Here is a 23,539-nt window from a genome sequence, read left to right on the forward strand (position 1 = left end):
GCAAGATAAACATGAACACGATGTTCTTTTGATTTACATTTATTATTTGTTTTACATTTTCTATTTTCAGAAACTCTTCTGGACCTCCTAACTTCACTGCCAAAAAAAGACTTTTAGCTCACTGACCTTTTCTATCCAATGTTTTTGTTAGGATGTGAATCCTGCAGATGGAATTGAATTGTCTTTTCTACTTGTGCATTTGTTTCTAAAGGGTTCATCAGCGGATGTGAAAAACGGTTCAGAATCATGTGACAAAGGCTCAGCAATGGGTACTGTGAATGTAATGAAGGCTTGAATTTCACAAAACTGAATTACTATTCTGTTATGTAAAGCAGTGTCTTTTCCAAAAGCACTGAAAATAAACCTACTGAAAGTGCCAGAGTGACTTAGGACCCTACTCTTTTGGACCTTCAAGAAGACTTGGACCTTGGGCTACAGGCCAAATTAGTTATACATTCCCTAATTCCTTTGCATATAAATTACTTCTGAACAAATCTAGGCCTTGGGAGGTGCCAAAAGAAATAACTGATTGACAGTTGTAGGTAGAATTTCCTGAATAAAACCTTAGATGGCCACGTGTAGAATTCATCACACTGGATTATATATGTGAAGAAAAGTCCTGAGTTCATCAACAAAGACACTAATGACCTGCTTTTGATGTCACCTTCAGGATGAAATGCACACCTAGTTCATTGTGTGTACTCTAAAATGTTACCACTTCTCTTCCCTTAATTCAGAGGGAGCTCATTTCCAGATTATCAACCAACACTTGATGAGATAAATCCCCCTTTCAACTCAGTGTTGGAACTAGGATTTAAGCCTAAAACTTTTTCTAAATCTTTTTGAGAATTCATCTGGTAATTTTTTTGCAAAAAATGTCTATGTCTCTAGCATAAACTCTTAAGACCATATATAGCCAACCTGGCATATTGGTAATTTTAATAACAGCAACACCTAAACGTCATTCAGCAGTGTGTTCTTAGTTCTCCAAAAGCTTCACCAAAAATATAATTTCCTCTTTATAAAGGTGAAAGCAGAGATGCAGACATATTCTTCACACTACCTGTCACTAATATTCAACTATCTAGGTGATAAATAAGAAATCCTCTGGGAGCAATTTACAGCAGTTTCTTAAGTTAGCCATATTTAATCACATTTTGGAAGAATATATTGCTTGTGCAATTAAGTGTGCATGCAGGGAGCCTTGAGAGACTACATTAGAGTTTGCAGAGCTCTAGCAGTCCTCTGATTGGATTAGATTGTATCACATACTAACATTTGACTGATGATCAGTATTAACTTTTTCCTCCTAATGTGACATTTGCTTTTCTGCCAAGAGACATCCTCTTCATTATTTTATTCATGCACCAAGATTATACAACATTCAGTAATTCATACTGCTTACTCTTCCTTACCATTTCAAGTGAGTCCCATGACTCTAGTCCAGTGCACAGAACATTCTTTCACAAAACATGGGGGCTGGTTTTATTTGTTTATCCTTTCCTTCACACATTTCCAGAATGCCAACCCTGACATTCTGTATTTTTTAGTTCTTTGTGGTCTCAAAATTATGGGTTGCAAGCTTAGTCAGAGTTATTATTGAGGGTGAAGTTAATCAAATACAAATGTTTACAAACCAGAGTTTCAAATGCTACAAGCAAAAAAATTTTCCACTTTTCTTCAGAGCTCATTTTTTTCCACATAAACACATTTCTATGGCTGGTTCTTGTGCCATCAAAAACTTTCTGACTCTTCTTGGTGCAAAGGTGTAGCAAATGCTAGTGGGAAGAAGGTTCAACTCTGGGTGACTTCAAGAAAGTAAAAATCTGCCTAGGTTCTATTCTCTCAGTGACATGAGGGGTATGATAATAACCTCCAGGGAGTCTCTTTTGTTCTTGTCCATATTGATTGCACAGAAAGCCCCTATCAAAAGGATTAATTTCAGTAGACACAATTTTGTGAATTCAATTAGAAAAGGTACTATTTCAGCATGAACTCATGTTCATATCATTAAAAAATCACAGTCTCATGAAGGGGATGAAGGCAATGCAACCAGAGAGGTCAAACCAACTACTCATCTTATATGGGAGCCATAGAGATGAAACTAGGAGAATAGTGAAGAAATTCAATAGATATACCAGAATAATAGACACTGCTTGTATCAATTAATAACCACCCTCAGTTTTGTCACTGTTCTGTTCAAAAAGTCCTACAGGGTATAAATTCCCCAACGTTCTAGTCTAAGGGATACAAAGAACAAGTATACTTCTACCATAAGAAAAGTTAATTTTTAAAAAAGTAAATTTCTCAATTCCTGTTCAAACAAAAGAAGACCAACTTCTGGATGCTTCTGCAACTGTTTTGCTGCTCAAAACGGCTGCAAGTGCAATATATGGCTTGATGTAGGTATATAATACATACATATATATATATTCAACCTGTTTAAAGGCTTAGGAAACCTCAGTATACAATATCACATTAAAATTAATTTAAAATTTCAGGCACCAGCAGCTTTGTATTTGTATACTTTGTGCTCACAGAATTGGCCAACATGTGGATATTCCTTTCAAGTTCACCCAGAACACTTCACTCATGCTAAAAAATGGTAATTTTTTTCATGTTTAGAATAATACACTTTCTGTTAAATTCATAAAAAGAGGAAAACTTCCAAATCACAATGCCCTTTCAAAACTCAACTTTTAAACTTTCCAAATTACAATATTAAATATGCTAAAATTCCATTACTTTGCTTTTTAAATGAGAAAAATCTTTGAGCATAGGACCTAAAAATTATTACCTTCATGCCTCCTAAGACTGCATTTTGGTACAGTTTTGCTATTCACAAAAATGACCCCAGCCTATATGTAAAGAATGAATATACTATTAGGAAATGTTAAAAATTATGCTTTTATTAAAAACTGATAATGAGTTAAGTGATTGTGCAGTGAATCTTCAACAAAGTTTTTCTAACCAGGACTTACATAGCTTTAGTAAAATAAAAGTATAATACAAGCATAGGAATCAATTAAATTATAGCAAGGGATAGTGTAGGAGAACCCATAAACTTGAAATTATTTTTGTTCTTTGTTAGAAAGAAGTTTATGGGAACATCCTCCAGCTTTGTTGTCAAGGAGTTTGGATTGCTTTGCAACAGAATGTGTACAATACTGGGGGTTTTGGTGCACTGCTGATATCCCTTATAAAAATGCAGCCCCTGTGCTCAAGCTATGGGAAAGTTTTATAATAGTATATATATACTGGTATTAATACCGGCGTCAGTATTACTTAAGACTTGCTCTTGTTCCTTGCTGCAGTTAATATTATTAAATAATATTATCATTTAGGAGAAAAGCATCTTCAGTGCCTAATAAACAAGGGCGGGTATTTAAAAAAATACCTTAGCTTTAAATTTGAGGAGGAACTTTTACCTGCTTTGTGAGAAAGTATTTATCTAGGCTATTTCTTCAGCTGCACTACAGATTTGTATTTATATCATTGTGTGAAAATACAAAATTGGAGTAATTATTAAACAGAAAATATGGAGGCTACATCCATCTGTACTTACCACATGGAAGTTTTAAATCCTCTCAAAAAATGGTGTGCTTTGTTCCTCTCACACTACAGTAAGTTCAGTAATTGGCATGTTGGTACCAGCTCTCACGTTAACTAGAAGTTTTAAAATTAGACTAGATAGGAAAATAAAACTGACATAAAAAAGATACCTTGAAATTGCAAGGAGCTATGGACTTTGTGATGTACTCAATGTTAATGATTGAAGGGATATAATTTTTAAAATGAGAGCACAGCAAAAGATTTGAATGTTCTATTGCTGCAAGACATGTCATAGACACTGAGTATAACCATGACTATTTTAATTCTTCTGACCTCAGTGACCCATCCAAGTATCACTGAGGAGGACATCTCTGAGGGTGTCCTCACCTTCACCATGTGCCCAGTCTCTCACAGAACGCACTGGCATGATTTCCTTCCTACAGCAATGCCCAGTTTGTTTTTCCAAGCTGCCTCTTCTCAGATTGCAGTAACTGACAAACCTTGCCCTGGGTAATTTTGTTCGCTGGATATGCTCTCTCCAGGGCAGTTTTCACTAGGAACCTTTCCAAGGATGTGTCACCCTGAGTTCGGCTTGGATGTAGATGTTAGGTAACTATGTAAATCACACCACCACAGCTGCTTATTCCTGTATCAGATTAATGAACACTGTGCACCTATCACTTCAAAATAAAAGAGAACCTGATCAACAAGATAATCATAAAGCAGAATTTTTTTCAGTGTTAAAAAGGGCAATTAGGAGAAAATTGATCAATGCTTTTAACTAAGCAAGGAGAAAATAATTTGAACAATCTATATGATTAGAGTGCCTATTTCAAACCCATGGAGGAAGACTGGTACAAACCTCTCCATGAATATCAGTGAGCAAATGAAACCTGCCTCTCAGACAAAGATGTAAAATGTAAGATTACCCTTAATACAAAACAGTACTCTTTTAATAAACTCGGTTCATTTTAAACTGCACCTTACACTTAAAGAGTAGTTCTATTCACATTTTTACCCACAAGCAAACCAATAGTAAAGTTTTCCAGAGTTCTTATCCTTGGAAAATTGTTTCTTATTATTATTTGTGCTGTACAACTCCCTGTACAGAACTGTTGTTTAACACCATATCAACTGAACAGTCAGAACATTAAAAATGGAATGGGAATGGGTTCTCAATCTGAATAATTTCAATGATCAGTTTATGGTCAGCCTCATATGGATTGCCACAGTACAGCTGAAAGAGTGAACAGCAGCATAAGTGCAAGAAGAACTGGTTCACCATTTAGATGAGAGCTGAAGATGGATAAAGATGTTTCTAGGGCTCTGGCTGTAGGCTAATGACAAAAGACCTTCAGTGAAACAACACAGGAGTTCCCCTCTGTCCCTCTTTCTGTCATGCCAATGGAAGTATTTGTGGGGTTACACTGAGCAGCAGATCAAAGAGCTGATCTGCATCAGAAGTAGCAGAAGGAGTCAGACCTTCACTCTGACAGGGTTTTTAGCACCACAAGGAAGGTGGAGCAGTCCCATAAAGCTGTGGTTCCCTCAATATCCCAGTCTCATCAAACCATGCCCTCATTTCTGTGCGCAAATGGACATTCATGCAAAGGTCACATTTCACCATTCGTCTTTAATGTGCATTGTAAATAAATTGGAATCAATATTATAGTAAAAATAGCTAACTGAGGAATGACATCCTCTACCCACAGAATAAGTATGATGTCTCCTGTAGACATGTCCTGTCTTTCCCTTGTGAAATCAACAATACAAATACTGTTCATAAATGGGCTGTGGTAATATCACAAGTGGTACTTAAGAACCAGTTTGAAGCTACGTGTTCACTTTGAGCATCACTGAGCAGACAAAGGCTAGGCACTACATTTTAGTTATTAATTTAAACTGGTGTTAGTTAACTTCAGAGTTTAATGCTTTCATTTTACTCACAATCAGCTGAGTCTCCAGGAGTGAAAAAATCCTGGTAACATCCACTGACTCCTAATTCAGTTCAGCCTACCATAGTTAGTTTGATTGTAATGGGAAAGAAAATAAGTTTGCGGAAGTACTATGGATTTAGTACGACTGGTCTATTGGTGATGGTCCCTAAGGGGCAAAGGGAGATCATCAAAGCTAGAAGGACAAGATCAACATGAAGAATGTGTATAGTGAAAATCCACCAAGGGCTGTCTGTCCAACAGTCTGTGTTATTAACTGGACTTCAGAATTGAAATAACAAATTAATTATTTTCTAGGCAATCATAAGATAGAGAATCATCCTATAAGGAAATCTAAATTTAATCTTTTCACTAATTATCTTTGTTTTTGAAGGGGAAAATCCTCCATTTACTTAACTCTACTTAACTCATACACTCAACTCTACATTTCTTTCAAAATCCTACAGCTAGTTATAAATACAGCATTTCAGGTTGTCAATACTAAGACCTCTCTGAACCTCTGAATCTCCTGATTTTTACATGCTGACACAGAAAGACAAGGGCTGTCCTTCTGTCTCATGCTGACATCTCAGTTTCATGAATCGAGGGATTTTGGCAGTGTAATTCTTTTCTGCCCTCTCTGTCAGTCATTTGTTTTGCTTAGCACTGGTGCTCTTTCCTACCCCACACGCAATGACACAATTATTTGCACACGGTTTCCAGAGGTACATTGGGATAAACTATTAGGTCCCTGAAACTGTGAGCAGGAGGTCGTGCTTCTGCTGCTTATCTCCTACTAGCTCTGGTACTCACCAGACCCTGTTTTAGTGTGCTAAAACAGCAGAGTAAAAAACAAGGTTTGATAGTTTTCTGCTGCTCTGCCTAGTGAGCTACATCCTCTCAGGAAGGGTTTGACAAATACTGAAACTGTTGTCCAGGAGGGGGAGAGAGCCAAAAGCACAGCTCAGCTCAGGGAAGAAGTCCAAAACCTTTCCCCTTCCACAGAAGTAAGCTGGTACCTTCTCGTGATCCCTTTTCATTTGCATTATTTTTAACCTTATCTGGTTGCCTGATCCAGTTCACAATCCCCCAAACAGTTGTGTCAACAACTGAGCTAGTGACAGCCTGAGTGTAGAATTTCTTCCATCAGTTTCTCTCTAAAGGCCACATGATGTCTGAGCAGTATTTTGCTTCAGACATGTTTATTAGGTTTATTTAAATCAGACCACGCGTAGAGGTGTTACCAGACATAAACGAATCTGGTGCATTCAGCTTTTATAAAGGTTCTTCTAGTCCACTCTGCTCTACCACAACAGGAAAAATAATATCATGTATGGCGGGCAGCTGTGGTATATTCCACAAACACCTTTGTTCTTGCGTTAGTCTTCTTAGTTACCAGGGTTAGTCTCCACAGAAATTAGAGATAAGCTTGCACCCCTTATTATCCCTAACAAAGCTTCATAGCTACTCACTCCAGATATAAAGGATTTGCACTGAAGCTGTTAAGAAAATTCGGAGTTCATCTCATGAATCTTTTCAGAATAAGGTAAATCTGATCGGCCAGATCAGATCAGATAAATTACCAATAAGCTGGCTCCTATACTTAGCTCCAGGAATGTATTTCAGAAAAGCATTTCCAGCTAACAGAAAATTATATATAGTGATAGGCTGCATTTCACATTAGCAAGGTAAGTTTGATACTGTTCTTTGGTTGATCATCAAAGCTGCAGAATAACAGTGGTACATTTACCTGGCTAGTATCTTCTGTGATTACAAGAGTTCGGAAGAGGATGGTTCAGATAAAGTGCAGCTGAGTTTGGGCGGCAACTCAACTGACATTTAGGAAAATGCCTCAAAGACCAGCCATCAGGACCCCAGTTGTACATTCTGCAAAACCTTTCCATTAGATTTATCAGCTTTGTGTGGTGACTAGACAAAGAGGCTCATAACTTCACACTGACATGTAGTTAACTATTAGAGTACCGTCTGTGACATTTGTTAGTCTGTTTCCAAATGCAGCAAAGGGTAGAAACCCTTTGGTGCCTTTTACATCACTGATGCACCTTGCTCAATGTTGGGAGAAATTTCAGGTTAGTCTGGAAAACACTAGGCATTTGCATTCCCAGGAGGTGAAACCCTGGACCGTGGATCATGGACCCAGTGTATTCAGTGGAATCAAATCTCAACTCAGCACTTCTAAACTACCCATCTCCCATCAAGCTGCAACATGCTGACTGGCAAGTAGAATTTCCTTCTTTCAAAAGCAGCAGGAGAGCAAAGAAATGAAAACAAGGTGGACTTCCCTACAGATACAATTACAGTGGTTCGCTTCATCTTGAACCTGTGAAAGCAGAGAAAAACTATAAATATACAGAAGAAGCCATCTTCTCTCAAAAACCTCAATGCAATAAAAGATCAGTAGATCTTCTTAAAGTAAAGCCTGTAACTTCATTTATTTAAAGTATTCCCACCTAAACATTTATTGCCACAGGTATAAAGATCTCTGTGAGATTAATGTGGATATCATTTTTGAAAGGAAGAACTAACGGCCTGTGCCTGAGATTGTCAAGCAGAGAGTCACAGTTAAATCTAAGTTCATTTTCCCATTTCATTTCTGCATTTTTCCCATTTCACTTTCTCTAACCTGTAAAAAATAATCAAAAATCAGTCAAAATCACCTGAAAAAGTCAGGCTGAGTACCCCAGTACAGTGTACAAAGTGGTCCTTTCTAAAGCAAGGTACTGATAATATTGAGTCATTTGGCTACATACAAATTCCCAAGCAAGTCTGATTGCTACAAAAGTTTCAGAAAAAGATTAGTGAAACATTTGAAAAGTAAGCTAATAAAAAAAAAAAAGTGGCACTGAGGCCAAGTCATCCCAATCTCCCACTGCCCAGCTCAGAGGGCACAGCAACAGCTGAGGTGCAGCTGTCACTCAACAAAGTGATCAAAATGCAGGCTGATAGCAGACCCTATGTGACTCTTACACTTTATCCTTCCAGGGTCTCACATATTTTAATGCTCATGTATGCGAGATTTCTAAGAAACTGAGAATATTATAAGATATTCATTCCAACTGGCAGATATGTTAATGTTAATGTTAATGTTTATGTTTATGTTTATATCTATATCTATATCTGTATCTATATCTATAAAAATATCTATAAAAATATCTAGTTATATTTAGATATAGACATAAGTATAGATATTAATTTGGCTATTTCGCTTCCAGGTCTGCTTTATCTTTCAGGGGGAAGTGCTGATCCTCCCCTTTCCTGTCCTTAACCCACCCCTGCTTTAGCTCCTTTTAAGCAATAAAGCCAGCCCAATAAGCCTCCTTTCTGCTTAGCGCTTCTGTGAACATTTTAGACTTGCAAATGGTGCTAAATGTGATCCTTGACTCTCACAAGACTTTTTCTCACTAAATTACTGATATTCACCCAGCTGACTTGTTCTCCAGCAGAATTCTAACACAGCCATAGTAGCCAATGATCCTGAGAAAACAGTAGCAAACCATTCCTCTAAGCAGTGTAAAATTCTCAGTCACAGCCACTCAAACAAAAAAAGAGTATGACCACAAGGATATGGCTAACAAGCAGCCCAACATCCACCTAATAACTGTAAGGAATGGTATATAGAAAAAGCATGACTTGGGTCAGACATCCATATGCCTAAGGGATAGGAAGTAAGAAAGCATTTTACACTATTTAGCCCAGACTAGAAAAGGACATTCCTAAGAGTACACTTGTTATTTTCCACTCTTTGATCCTACAAACAGCATCCAGTGGGACGATGGAGTTAAAAAAGCGTGGCTGTTGTTCTCCTCTACTATCTCAGTTCACAACATTCTGGCACTACATACAGAAGGGGGAGCAGAGGCTGGATACCAAAATAAACTTTCAGAGTTTACAGTTTTTCCCTTCCTGTGATTTAAAAAGAAAATCAGGAGAGTGCACTTTTATTTGTTGTTGCCTATCAACAAACCCTATTTTTTCATCATAAAATACATTATCTCTGTGGTAACTCCAGAGAAAATTCATAGTTGTTCCTAGTAAAAATACATTTGGGTCTTTTGGTCTATGTAGTCACTGAAATCAATCAGGTATGTTCTGGACCTTTTAATCTGGTTGCCACTGAAGAATTAGCAATCACACATGGAGAGATTGTTAAGATTTTTTAGCAGAGGCTTCAGTTTTGCTTTGTCAGAGATTTGCAAAACTCTTGTCAAGATCTTGTTACTCCTGCTTTGACTGTATATAAAGATGTTTTCACAAGGGCAAAGTTTAGATAGACAAAGAGATAAAAATATAAGGTCACTTAAGTGAGGCAGTCTGAGCTGGAATGTAGATTTTGAATGAACAAATCTGTAGACTTTGTACAAGGCTTTCCCCTCAGCCCTTCAAACAGAGAATATCAGCTGGTGACTGAAGCACAGACCAGAGTCAGATTTTATTCTTGGCTTGGATACAGATTTGTTGTGTGACCTTGATCAAGCAGTTTAACCTCTGCATTTCCTTATTTGTAAACAAGAATAATCGCCATCCCTGACCTCATAGGCTTAATTCATGAATACTTGTAAAGAGCCTTGAGATCCTTGCCTGGATGTTGCTATAGGAACAAGAAGCAAACCTGCAAGACAATCACATATGATGCTTTCACAATCCCAGTCACAGCAGTACTCAAGCACTTCAGCCTTTCATTTTAATTTGCAGTGATGCCATTATTAGGAGTGAAATAGCAGCAAGGTTCTATTTCGTCCAGTTTTGGAGCTGGGGAAATGAAGTACAGACAATATATTGACCTCAAAATTGTGCTTTGGTTTAACTTTCAAATTCAGTCATATACATGAGGTAGATATAGGGAAGACTGAGGAAAGGAGACTCAGACCTATGTTTCCCTTAACAAGGGTCCAAGTGTACACATGTACAGATCATAAAAGCAGGGTGGCCATGCTGCACTTAGCCGGACGTCAAAATTTATCCCATCTGCCCTTCTTGCAAGATAGCTACTAACCACTTCTTAATAGACTTAAGGTACACATTGCAAAAGGAATGATAGGAGATTTAGACAGGCTAGGAGACCCACTTATCAAAAGGTAACAACATGGCTTTATAGAAACATGTGAGTGATCAATCAGGAGTCCAGCTCACTCAGGCATAGCATAGGCACAAACATGGGAGACTTCCCACCCTGTGTCAGCCAGCGGCATAATTCACACTTAGAGCAGTCACTGAAGCATCAGTGACTAAATGACCAACTCAGAATCAAAGAAGGAAAACTGCAGCAGGTCTGTTATGTATCACATTAGTCCTCTGCCCAACCAGTCTATTTTTCTCCTTTACATATGGAACTTCCATGAGTGTCACTGGGAGCTGTTAATTCACACATGCACTTTTATGTCACATTTTCTTTTATATGTTGACATTTGTGATAAGATTTCTGCAATAAAGTTTGTTTACTGGCAGGCTTCCTTTGTTGCTTCTTCATCAACATTGCAGGCAGACAGTTTAATCACAACATTGATTGGGAAGTGCTGAAATATCTGTGCTCTAGGCCTGCTTTAGATTCTACTAACAGGGCATGTGGCTAAATCATCATATGGCTTAATCTATTGACATAAAAGCCAGTATAGAATTTATATGGTGAAAGAATGCTTCGGTATAAAAGGATTTATACAGCAAATCATTTCAACTGATGCTGATTCAGCCAGTCACTCACTGTCAAGATGCACAAGACTGCATCTGCTGCTACAGGAGTCAAATTTGAAGAGATAGTCTGTCACTAGGTTGTACCACAGTCAAAAAGTGTTCCCTATGGCTGAGAAACAGTTTCTGAATCAAGATCATCATAAAGTACAAGGCTCTCAAGCCATATCACATGCCTAGATATTATCCTACCACTGTAGGACAGAGGATAATAGAGAGGAAGAAGTAATTTATTCTTGAAAATATATGTTATTATATGTTTATAATGTTTTCTTACAATGTTTATAGAAAAGTTTTGAATGATCTTCCATTTCATTTTTTCAAAAAGAAACTGTGGATTAAACCTCCTTCATAAAGGCTTCATAAATATTTTTTACTGTGCTGTAATTCAAGCATTTGACCTAACACTCTTTTTTCTTATATTAGACAAAGAAAACCTTGGCAACAGTTTCTGGACACCAGTATAAACAGCTGAGTTCCCTGTGAACCCAAAGATACACTATAGGAAAAATAGTCTATTGAAGACAGTTTTCTTTAAGGCCTTTATCAAAATGCTCACCCTGAATATCCCATGGGTGACATAGAGCCCATGCACATTAGATGGACCTTATAAAGAGGTATTTCTGAAAGCTAAGCTAAATTTGCCAAAGCACCTCTTAGTATTATTTTGATTGTCTGCCAGTACTAAGGTTTGCACAAAATGATGTTCTTCTATACCTTTGGTAAGGAATAGCACAAACAACATGTTAGCAGCCAAACCCTGTTTATTAGCACGAGAATTCAGTAGGTCTAGCTGGCAAATTACTGCGAACTTGGTTATCACAGCTGGGGTACAGTATGAAATCTCTGTGCTGTAGAGTAGCATTGTATGAATCAGCAAACACAGAGAAATAATCACATAGGTATGACATGTATAGGAGTCATTGTTGCTCATTTTTTATCAGGCACTATATCTTTGTGCTTTTTTGTGGCTTGAGTTACAGTAATCCACAAACCTAGATTAAAACAGATTACAAAACACTGTTCTTTTAGTTAGGTAGTCTTGACTACTTTTCTTTCACCAAGGGAAAAGCAGGGCAGAATCAGAGATCTGATCTTCTTCATTTGATCCTACATAAGAAAGGAGAAAAAAGGGTAAGTGAAAAGAGGCCATAAGCTCTCCTGTTGGGATTTTTCCAGGTATTCCTCCCATATGAGCAGTTAATGGAAAGACCAGTGCCCTGAAATTTCATAGCCTGGCTTTCACTACTTCCACTCCTGCTTATAAAACCTTTCTATTACAGGTTGTCTGTGACTAACCCTATGCTTTTAGCATGGGAGGGGACTTTATTTTTTCCATCTTTATTTTCAGGCTGTTTCTGACAAACTCTGAGTACTTGGTCTCTTTGACACTGGTAGTTATCCCGTCAATCCCAGTTACAATATGTCACCTAGAGGCTAGAATAAAAGCAATAACTAACTATAGAACAGCCCTATAAAAATGTTATATGCTAACGGTCTCAGATTATCTCAGCTTTTACATGCTCTAGAAGGTAGGCATCTTCATTTCTGCCATGCCCTACTGCCCTTTTTTCATTCTTCAGGCTTTCCAAAGCCTTGACTCAAGTTCACATTTTTAAAGATTTCATGCAAGTTGCCTGTGAAAGCTGCCATATTATCACCTACTTCCCTGGCAAAGCTGCAAAAGCCAGCAAAGCTGTGATTATCACTCCTCACATAGTCAAGATGCAATAGCAGTGCAAATAGCAAAGTAAGAGAATGTTTTAAAGAGAAATACTCTCCATTATAATTTGACTTACATTAAGGTTTTGTATTATTATAGAAAAGAACTGCTGAGAACTGGAGTGCCTCCATGTTCACCAGCAAAGTTACATGTCCATTGAGTGGGTGAGGAAGGAAGAGGAAAGGATGGTGGAGATAGGGCAGTGCAGAGCAGCCCTCAGGGAGCATTCAGGAAACTGAATGGCACTCTAGTCCTCACTGTGTGCAAACATCCTTTCTCCTTTGGAAATCCAGAGAGAACATGGGCTATTCCTGCTTCCTGCTCTAGAACTCTGCTCCTTAGCTGAATGGCACAGCTCTTGCGTTTCGCACTGGCAAGAGGTCAGTCATCACATAAGCACTGCCAAATGTTATAATTACTGTGCTCACGTGGCCACTGTATCTTATTGCCCAGTTATTTCATAACTGAGTGCTAAGTACTGCACCAGCTCCAAGCTCTCACTGACTTTTAGGGCTCCCTTTACACATAGGTCTGCTGGAATCAAAGTTCTTCATAACTTTATTTACTTGACCTGTCAATATTTTAGAGAACATTACGGTGCTTTTGAATGATTGCGTATTTGCCTTGTCTACGCATTGAAGCTGTACTTACACATGTATCTCTTGCAGAATTCATTCATGAGGAAAACCATACAAGTTTACTAGTTAATTATTTCCCTGAATGTCAAAAGCCAGAGCAGATCAGGATGTGCATTGTGCTGGCAGTGCTGCAAACTGAGCTGTTTTAGTATTAACAGTAAATTTCCTAGCCTCAGTAAGACTTTTAATAGGTTTTGCAGCAGGTTAACAACTAGCCATGGACAACTAGCCATAATGCATAATAATGCAAAGCACAGAAAAAAAGGTGCAGTTATTAAGAAAACAGTAGCTTGAGTTTTCAATTCAATAGAAGGATTCCAGTGTCTTTGTAAGAATGAACAGGGATTTCCAGAACCTACTAATCAGCACATTTTATATTCCAAATATCCCAAACCAACACCAAGTAAGATTTTGTTATGGCTGCTAGCTGTAGAATGTGACTGAGCAGTTCACACTGCATAGGTTCTAGCTTCAGCTACATAATCAATGAGGCCAAAAAGGCAATGTTTAGGTGCATAGAGCAGTGTGGCAAAGTATCTTCAGCTGCTCCACCTCACCATCTGGTACATAAACAAAACCAGCCTCGAGCCCAACTGTCAGCTGGGATAACTGACATGCTGGCACACATTCTGCCATCCTGGTTTTGGGGATGGCAACATTTGGAAAAGGGAATATGAGCACCTGAGAAAGAAATTTTTCTCAGAACATGGATTTTTTTTTCATCCATTTTAGGAAGATAAAAAGCAGTGGGATCCTTATGGTGACCCTTAAGATAGCCACCCCTACATCAGTCACTGGTGATAGCCAGGAGGAAGGAACCACTCTTCTTATGTTTCATCAGACACTAGTATTCTTTGATCATTCCCCTTCTCTCATTTTCTTCTGGTTATAAATTATGAGATACAAAGTGTGTGTAACCTACATAACATTCTCCATCTCTTGTCTGTCCTCCAACTGCCCCTTCTGTCATCCCCAAATTTTCTTCTTGTGGTTGTTTACAGAGTAGAAAGTAGGTCAGACAAATGGAGACTGTCAGATGACTAGTTTCAATTTATGGACATGTTGTTGTTTCTGTAGAACCATAGTGTTGTTGTTACAAATCCTTAAAAGTTTGTTTTAGCCTGAAAGGCTATTAGACTTACTTCACTGGCAAAGGAGAAGGCTTTCTGCAGGAATTTCATCTGATTAAGTCAACAGAACTCTGCCTGCAGAGCACAGCTTCCAAACTTCTGGCTCAATTTTTGTGCAATTTATTCTTTACCTTTTCCTGCTCGTAATGGAAACATTATGAAAAGCCTAAACAATTTAACAATTGGGGTTTATTCTCTTTTTTTCCCCTCACCTTTGCTCACACACTCCAACCCCAAAGTCTCAATGAGTCATGTTAGTCTAGAATCATAACCAGCACTGGAAACACGTGCTTCATGTATTGATATACTTCATACAACCACGTGATAGTGTCCCACTGTGCCATGAGGAGTGCACACCACACTGCATGCTGCTAATGGTAGGGAAGGGGAGTAGGATTTACAGCTCTTTTAACTCCTCCAGCAAAGACACCACCAGTCAGTTACTGTGGCAAATAAATTACTCTGACAGAAGTATGATTGAAGTTGACAATAGTCCCACAAATATCAGCAGAATTTTCAATAGTGTTGACAGTTTTAGTGAATTTATGGCAAAGCAAGCAGTATCTGCTCCATTAGTCCTACGGTCTGGTAGGGCCAGAATGACAGTTTTAATGTTTTGTTTTCAAATCACCTGTCAGAACAGCTGTCTGTTGCCTCTAGAATCCTGTTACATGTGTGAAACATGGTATAGTAAATAACTGTAGGCTGGTACTTTCTTAGACTGTTTTAATATATATTACAGCAGCAACCTCAAGCAGTGCTTTAACTCTAGTCTCAACAAAACCTTATTCAGATTTGTTGGCTTAAACAAAAGAGTAACCACTTCCTCTTGTTCCCAAAAAACTGACAACATAACAGGGCAGAAGTGCACAGAAAGAAAGTTCAGAGGGGCCAATAAACATACCAGTGGTAAAATCTTAATACCACTAAAATCCATGGTACTTTTGCTATGAATTCAGAGAGAACAAAATTTCTTATGTTTGCTTTTGTGTTATTCAGTGAAACAAATAGAAGACATGGTGGTCATAGTTTCTCCCATTCATATGGAAGATCTTCAGTGGTGGGGCTATGTGGGAACATACCATTAGATTGGGACCAGAAGTGGGTAGAAGTCAAAGTATAAATTTTCAATAATCTGGCCCATTCACTTTGGAAAAGTCCCTCGGGAAATGTTTTAACTGACAGAATACAGAGCAGCCTTTAAACTGAATGAAGCTCAGAGGGAATGTAAAACTGAACCGCTCCCCATCTCTATTGCCCACATTATGCCTACTGTAAATTTCCCACTATTTATTTTAAATGTATAAATTACACTTCCCACTATTTATTTCCTGCAGATATATTCCTACATTTGAATACATTGTAAAATCTTGTCCTAAGAAATAAGGTCTCTTCCTTTTTCTCAAGAGGCTACTGAAATGTCAACAGTGGCTACTACTTAGAATTTATTACTGTAAAAATATACAACTTTAACTACCATGGGTACGATTCCTCTGTCCTTATGAATCTGTCTAACAGGTGGAAGTTGGGTGTCCATTCTCACCATCTGTACAAGTACTTGGTAATAGGGGAAGAAGTAAATGGGGTGATTCCTCCTATCATAAAATACACTTCTAAAAGGAATGAGATCTCTTGAGGGCAATTCAGCCTTTCTTTTAAAAATATTTTTAAATCAAATGTTGCTGTGATTAACCTCATTAACACTTGGATTCAAGTAATACATGGATCTAAATAAGACCATGAAAATGAGTGTATTATTACCACATCTAAAAAAAAATAATTCTAAAACTGTCAAGTTGAAACTACTTTCCTTTTCAACAGAAACTTATAAGGGTTTCAGCTCATAAATTCATGGTACATGATAGCTTTTGCGTCTTATCCTTTACCATGACACCTGGATACTTCTAGTTTATTGTAGCTATGTGTTCAGCATGAAACCTCAATAGCACTTGGGGGTTTTCTAGAAAAATATTCAGTTATGTCACAGCACTCAGTTCAGAAAACAGGATTAAGTATAGAAGTCATCAAGAGACTTTCCAAATTCATAAAGCCTTCCTAACCAGCTAGTTAAATTATTAGTCATGTACCTTCTGAACTATTTAAACTGAAACTATTAAACTTTCAGTTGTTAGATTTCCAATACTGTCCATTTAGTGCTTCCTTCCTGAACGCAAGTATTTTCACTATTCCAATGCAACAAATCCAGATCTCTCTAGAAAGTACATTGCTAATGGCAAGAAATACGAGTGCCACAGACCTAGAGTTAATATCTTACTTATTTTGCAGCAGCCACCAGTTCCATACACATAACCTCAAAACTTCATTCCCACCTGTTGTTTCTAATCACTAATTTTTTTTTTCCAACAGGTTGTTTCTAATCACTAATGTTAGTGATATGATTTTGCTGATATATTCAAAACTTATTTCAATCTTCATCTAGTTTTAAGCCATTGGAACTTGGACATTCCTCCATAAAATTTTGGAGACAAAAAATTGCAAAATATGCCAGCTATATAAGTTATCTCAAGGTTATAGTAAAAGAGTGTGACCACAAAAGAAGCCCATTCTGCTTGGTGCTATCCAGGCTAACAGGACATGCTTACATTTCCAGCAAGGCATGACTGTATTGTACCAAGGTATACTTACATAGGTGGCCTGCAAGCACTTCAGCAGTGAAGCTACAGAACTTGGCACAACTGCAAAGCCTGCCTGAAAATCAAATTCAGAAAGTTAATCTGTGCTGAATTCTTTGCTGCTGAATCTATACTGATAAGAATATTTGACTGATGTTAATTAATTTCAAGCTAATTTAAGTATTTCTGTGTAAGATGGAGTCCTAAAGTGATTGCTATATAAATATCTCTGAAGTAAGACATGGTACTTTCTTGTGGTTGCCAGAATTAAAGGGTAATGTCATGAGAAAATAGGGACACAGTGAAGGCAGGTGGCTTCCTTAGCTTCCTGCTGTAACTGGTATCCATATACAGATACAAACCATCTGGCATGAACTACAGTGAATGGCTACAGAAACAGATAATTTCCAAATTTAGTCTCTACACATTTCAGAAGAAACATCTGTGGCTTAAGACAGCTCAACATACCTTTACTTTATCAGCACAGTGTCAGCTTCCTGTCGACTTCACTTCCCAAATTCACCCTCCCATTTCCTCAGTCTGAAAAACAAAACTAACAGCAGCTCAAAAGTTAGGAAAAGCAAGGATGGCAATAGTGCTAATGATGGATATTTATTGTGTTTCCAGCTCATTTTAAGACTATGAAAGCTACATAAAAGAATTACTTCTAAAAGACCAACTAACTAATATTTTCTGTCTTCTGCAATTACAGCTCTCCTGACATATCTGCACTGCTGACTGCATAAGTCACTTGGAACATGACATCAGACCTTCAGCATCAGAAAGGTCTTAAGCAGCCACTGACCAATAGGTTCAAATATACACAGGAGGTCTGTTACACTGATGCTGTTATACAGTCCTCTGAATTTCTCGTTTCCAAACATTTAATATCAGTATACAGTGGTCAGTTTTTCAGCTCAAGCTGGGAACTGAAAAAGAAAAAAAAAAAAAAAAGACAATTTTAAATACACAACGAATTAAAAAATGTAACTTCTGAGGTTCTTTTGCTTTTGGTTTTTTGGTCAAGTCTTTTAGGTGACACAAAAAGTGATAATCAACTATACAACTGGAATAGTAACACCTCATACTTGAAAAACAAATCATTTTAAAGTAAAACTAAAATCAGCTTTAAATGACAGATTGAAAGGAACTTTTTCAACAGCAAGCCATAAACAACTTGGAAGGAAAAGCAAGTAAAAGAAGACAGAAAAATATCAGAAATTCATGTAAAACAATGTTCTGATTTGACAGATTTAACAGTAGATTGGCTACTTGTTCTGGTTACTTGGTTCTGAAAGGAAGGACAAACTCTGGGACAAGCCCTATATAGTGAAAACATGGTAATTAATGTCTAAACATACAGTTCTAATGTTCAAGTCTAGAAACTAGATGCTAACTTTCCATACAAGGGAACTCAAATCTAGGAGCACAAACTCAGATACACACAGCAAAGTTCTTCATGGTCTGTTAAACAATCTGCTGTAGACTCCTCTGTTCTGCCACAGTAACTTTGTAAAGTGTCAGGGAAGAAACTACCTTATTTCACCATTAAGTTTTCAAACTTGCTTCTACTGCCACAGCCTTAAATCCCACTGATTTTTGCTTGGAACTGGATTCAGAGACCCTAAAAATCAGCTGCAATAAGTCTCAGTTACAAATTAAGCAGATGTGTTTAATTCCTTCTCTGAACTGATGAAGTTATCTAACACCAGATGACCAAGTCACATAATTTCAAATAAATATAGGGTGCTTTTAAGTTATTTTATAATTTGAAGACCTCATTGGTAGTAGAAAGAATTAGAAGCAGGACAGAAGGTAATGATACTCTAAAAATAACATTCCAAAATGATTCATTTTCCCCAAAACCTCAAAACTGCTCTCAATCTATGTTCCACCCAGCCTATAATTGTGCTTAAAATTATCATGACCCAGGTGTTGGACCTTCCCTTGTTGAACTCTCTAAGGTTCACATGGACCCATTTCTCAGACCTATCCAGATCCCTCTGGATGGCATCTCTTTCCTCGAGCATTTTGGCAGCACCACAAAGTTGAGTGTCACCAGCAAGCTTGCTGAAGTTGCACTTGATCGCACTGTCCATGTCTCTGAGGAAGACGTTAAACAGCACCAGCCCCAATAATGATCCCTGAGGAATATCACTGGTCTCAACTTGGACATTGAGCAGTTGACCACAACTCTCTGAATCTGACCACTGAAAGGAAATAGAAAAAGCCACAAAAGATGTCTTCAAGAAGTGAAACTCAATGCTTCAGAAACTAACCAGGGCACAGTGTGGCTGCTCAAATCCTGGAAACAGAGATGATCAGCCAGTTGCATCTTCTCCAAAAATGTTCACTGTGTATCTAACAGTGTGAAGACTGCTTTCCTAATAAACTCAAAAAACTTAATGCAGGAAGACAGGTTGAAACACTGAAAACTTTAGGCATGGATGAGTTTGACACTTTATTCTGGAACAATCATTAGACAACAAAGAACTCTTAACCAGGAAAAATAACAGCCAGCAGAAGTCTGTGTGCATTCTTGCTCTGCTTCCAATTCCCCTGAGAACAACAAGGGAAAAAAACTGGGGAAGTTAAAACTGTTTCCCCAAGCAGCATAAGTTCTCTTTTGGCCTGCTGTTATTACAATAAAAGCAAACCTATTACAACCAGCTTTAGTCAGCTATGGCACAGATTTTTAGAGCTGAAAGAGTCATCTCAGGCTCCCTTTAAAATAAATTAAGAAAACAGGTTTTTAACAAGTCATTTATCTATTTTATTTTAGGCAGTGGCATTGGGATGAGAAAAATCGTGCTGCAAAATGAAAACAACAAGCCCTATAAAAGCCTATTTCCCTCTACACACAATAAATGAAGTCCAGACGAGGAATTGTCTGTGTTTAGTAAAATGAATGCCACCCAGTAAGCCTGTGGCATAGAGAAACATCTCCCAGAGGCCTTTTGTTATAGCTGTTACAGTTTCCATCATTTCCAGACTATCAGGCAACAACAGTGCCTTCATGATGATCTCTTGATGTGCAATGGAATCACAGACATTCAAAGTTCTTCCAGGATTTCTACCATCAGATCATACTGTATGGATCTGAGGGGGACACCTGATTATGTAAATCTTATTATTCTACATGATAAACAGGAAGAAAATGGATCAGAGAAGATCAGAGATATTATTTTTTTTCTATCTTGGGAACAGAAACTCCCTCCTATTGCAGAGACTTAGGACAAAACCTGGAAGACTGAAAACTCCAAGAAGATATGCTAAATTTTTTTTTTAAAAAATGTGTTTTAAGCTGCATTCTTGATCAGAAAATCATAATACTAGCAACCCAGAATCTACAACACAACATGAAAAATAATCTTTGGTTGAAGACCTACATCATCTTCCTCACTCCATTTTTATATCAATATTGAACATTGATGGAGATTTGCTGTTACTCCTCCTACTCAGAAGTAGCTATAGATGCCAAGGTGAGCATTGCTCGTATTGTAAGCTAAGCTTGATAACAGTCTAAAATCTGGAAATCCAGCTTTATTTTTTATTTGACAAAAATTCCCAAAAATTAATTGCACATGTGATTTAAAAAAGTCACTTTCTGAATGGGCCTTGTCACCACAATGTTCTTTCATGCTCCCTCAAACAACTGGTACCCAGAGCAGATGGAACTGACATATCTCTGACTCCAACAACTACTATAAACACCTTATTTATCCACCTGAATATGTCCTAAACAAAGGACATAATAGTTGCAGAAATTATGTAGTGTACAACAAGTGTCATTCACCACCAGAACCATTTCACCTGCAGAAAACCAGACCTCTTATTAGACTTTGTTATAGAACAAAGTCTTGTCCATCCTACACAGACAAAACCACTGTAATTATCAGTACAGCTTCACTATTTTATAGAAGGCTTTTGAGTATCATGATCATTTTGCAGCTCCTCATCACAAGAAAGAAATTGGTGTGCTGGAGTGAATTCAGGGGAAGGCTGCCAATCTGACTAGGAAATTAAGCACATGATGTACATAGATGGAAGAATTGTGTTTGCCTAGTCTTTGTAGGAGAGGAGTTAGAGGAGACCTAATTGGGTAGGGACCTGAGCAACTTGATCCTTTTGAACCTGCTCTGTGCAAGCAGTTGCACTAGGTGACCCCTGCAGAGGTCTCTTCCAACCTAAATAATTATATGATTCTATGAAACAAATGAGAACATAGGGAGAAGACTAAATACAGCCTTGAGGGAGAAATTTCTATGGATTTAATGCACACTTCCATCAGTTCTTGAAGGGTGCTCAGTCAGTATTCAATACTCAGAAGCAGCCTCACCTAGTTGCCTGCCAAATAATGACATGTTAATGTACTTGGGTCTACACACACACTCAGACTGCCCACAAACCTCATCCTCTTCTCAGTAAGCAATGATACAGCTGTCCTAAGGACAAGGAACTATCACATCTGCACAGGCAACTGAATTAGCCAGGAACACAGCCTGTCCACAAAGCAGTGAGGCTCCTCTTGAATGACCTTTAAAATTTCAGCACTAATCAATGTTTTTCCTGCAAGAGAATCAGCTGTTTTCATGTGCACACAGATTCAGGAATAACAACTCCCTAACGAGTGCAGAATGAATAGTTAACACATTTGGCTTCAAGATGAGCACTGCACAGCACTACAGACACAGTTACCAAGATCCTCTTACATGCTGTGTATATTTTGCCAATACAATCTGAAGCCATGAAGAAATATATTGCCAACAGAAGCAACCAAATGTAAATGTATTCTGCCAAAAGAACTTGATAGCTGCACTATGCCAACAGACTGTTTGCCAGCTAGATCTCCTCATGCAGAAAAGGCCATGGATTGCCACTGTCTTTCAGACTCTCTGTCAGATTCCAGTATTAAATGGATGGATTAACATTTTGCAACCAACAAGGTGACACTAGTTATCTTCATAACTGTTTTTAGTCACTAGTAAATACTAGTCAACACTAGTCAACATGTCAATTTACACCATCATCGGCACTGAACCTTGCAAATACAAGGCTGCAAGTATCTGGAATTGCCTAAGTAGATACACCTTATATGTGGAATCACTTAAGAACTCTGTGAGATTTCATATGATGCTAAATATATTACAGGCTTACTACTCCACCTTGTACACCCCGACACAGCAGACGAGATCATGAAGAATCTTTGCATGCTGTGCACTAATACAAATCAAAAGGACAGATGTCTCATACTAACAAAAATGGTAAGTCATTGTTTATAGTTCACATTAGGATTTGACTTTTGCAGTCCCAACAATAAAACTACCCTGCCAGAAAACAAGGTGATGATGCAGGGAATTTGAAAGTTCTCTGAAAAAGAGGGGTTTATTCCTGTTTACTAATCCAATGAATAAAGAACTTTGTGGGGACATACTTAATCTGATTCAACTTCTTATGAGGGTTTTAAAGACTATCCAAAAAGAAAGAAAAAGAATAATCTAAGCATAATCTGGCAATGAACCATAAAAAATATTCAGACAAGGTATCTGATTTGCCATTTTTCCAAAACATTTAATGTTCAATATTTAAGCTACCAGAAATATCTTGAGCTTCTTTTACCTTCAAGAGAAAAAATAAACAATTTAAAGTACTTTAAATTTTTTAATTGATTAAGAGGGACTTTATTAATGAGAAGCTCTGGGAGAGAAGACATAAACGCTGTCAAACTAACAGGTTAGCAAAAGAGAGCTACAGTTACCCCTGGAATCTTAACTGCAGAAATTATAGTACATTAAAGAAAAACATGCAATAATTTTGGCCACATCTTTTTTAACATTTTCATAATGAGACATCTACTGAAAAGCAAATTAACAAAGCAAACATTCAGTCAAATATAACACCCTGGCAGATCATCTCCATTCCCTCAGCAGAGCATGAGAGAGATCCACTACAGATAAGGAATGAAGAGTAAACTGATTACCCAAAACCCTCAATAACAACACTCAAATAGTGTGAAGGTATATATAGATTAAAATATGAGATCTGTTAAAATAACAGAACAATGTCTATGGTTGCAATGAAATTTTTACATAGGAAAACATAAGAAGGTACACAATTACAGATCCCATTTCTTTTGCCTAAAATAGAATGCAAGCAAAAACGTAAAAAAAATTCTGTTATTTCCACCAGAGATATTATAACAATGTCATAGGAAAGCTGACCT

General features: G+C 37.6%; 1 long non-coding RNA gene across 4 annotated transcripts in view; it reads right to left on the minus strand.

Annotated features, from left to right (window-relative positions):
• LOC117244462 overlaps window positions 1-18,502 on the minus strand; it is an 87,486-nt gene extending 68,984 nt beyond the window's left edge. For all 4 annotated transcript variants that reach the window (XR_004497630.1, XR_004497629.1, XR_004497628.1 and 1 more), the window contains exons 1-2: window positions 17,785-18,502; window positions 17,330-17,392 (exon numbers count right to left, since the gene is read on the minus strand). This is a non-coding gene — a long non-coding RNA (uncharacterized LOC117244462). The remainder of the gene's footprint in view (window positions 1-17,329; window positions 17,393-17,784) is intronic.
• Window positions 18,503-23,539: the final 5,037 nt, after the last annotated feature.

Source organism: Parus major, chromosome 1A (assembly GCF_001522545.3).
Source record: "Parus major isolate Abel chromosome 1A, Parus_major1.1, whole genome shotgun sequence".
Classification (NCBI taxonomy): Eukaryota; Metazoa; Chordata; class Aves; order Passeriformes; family Paridae; genus Parus; species Parus major.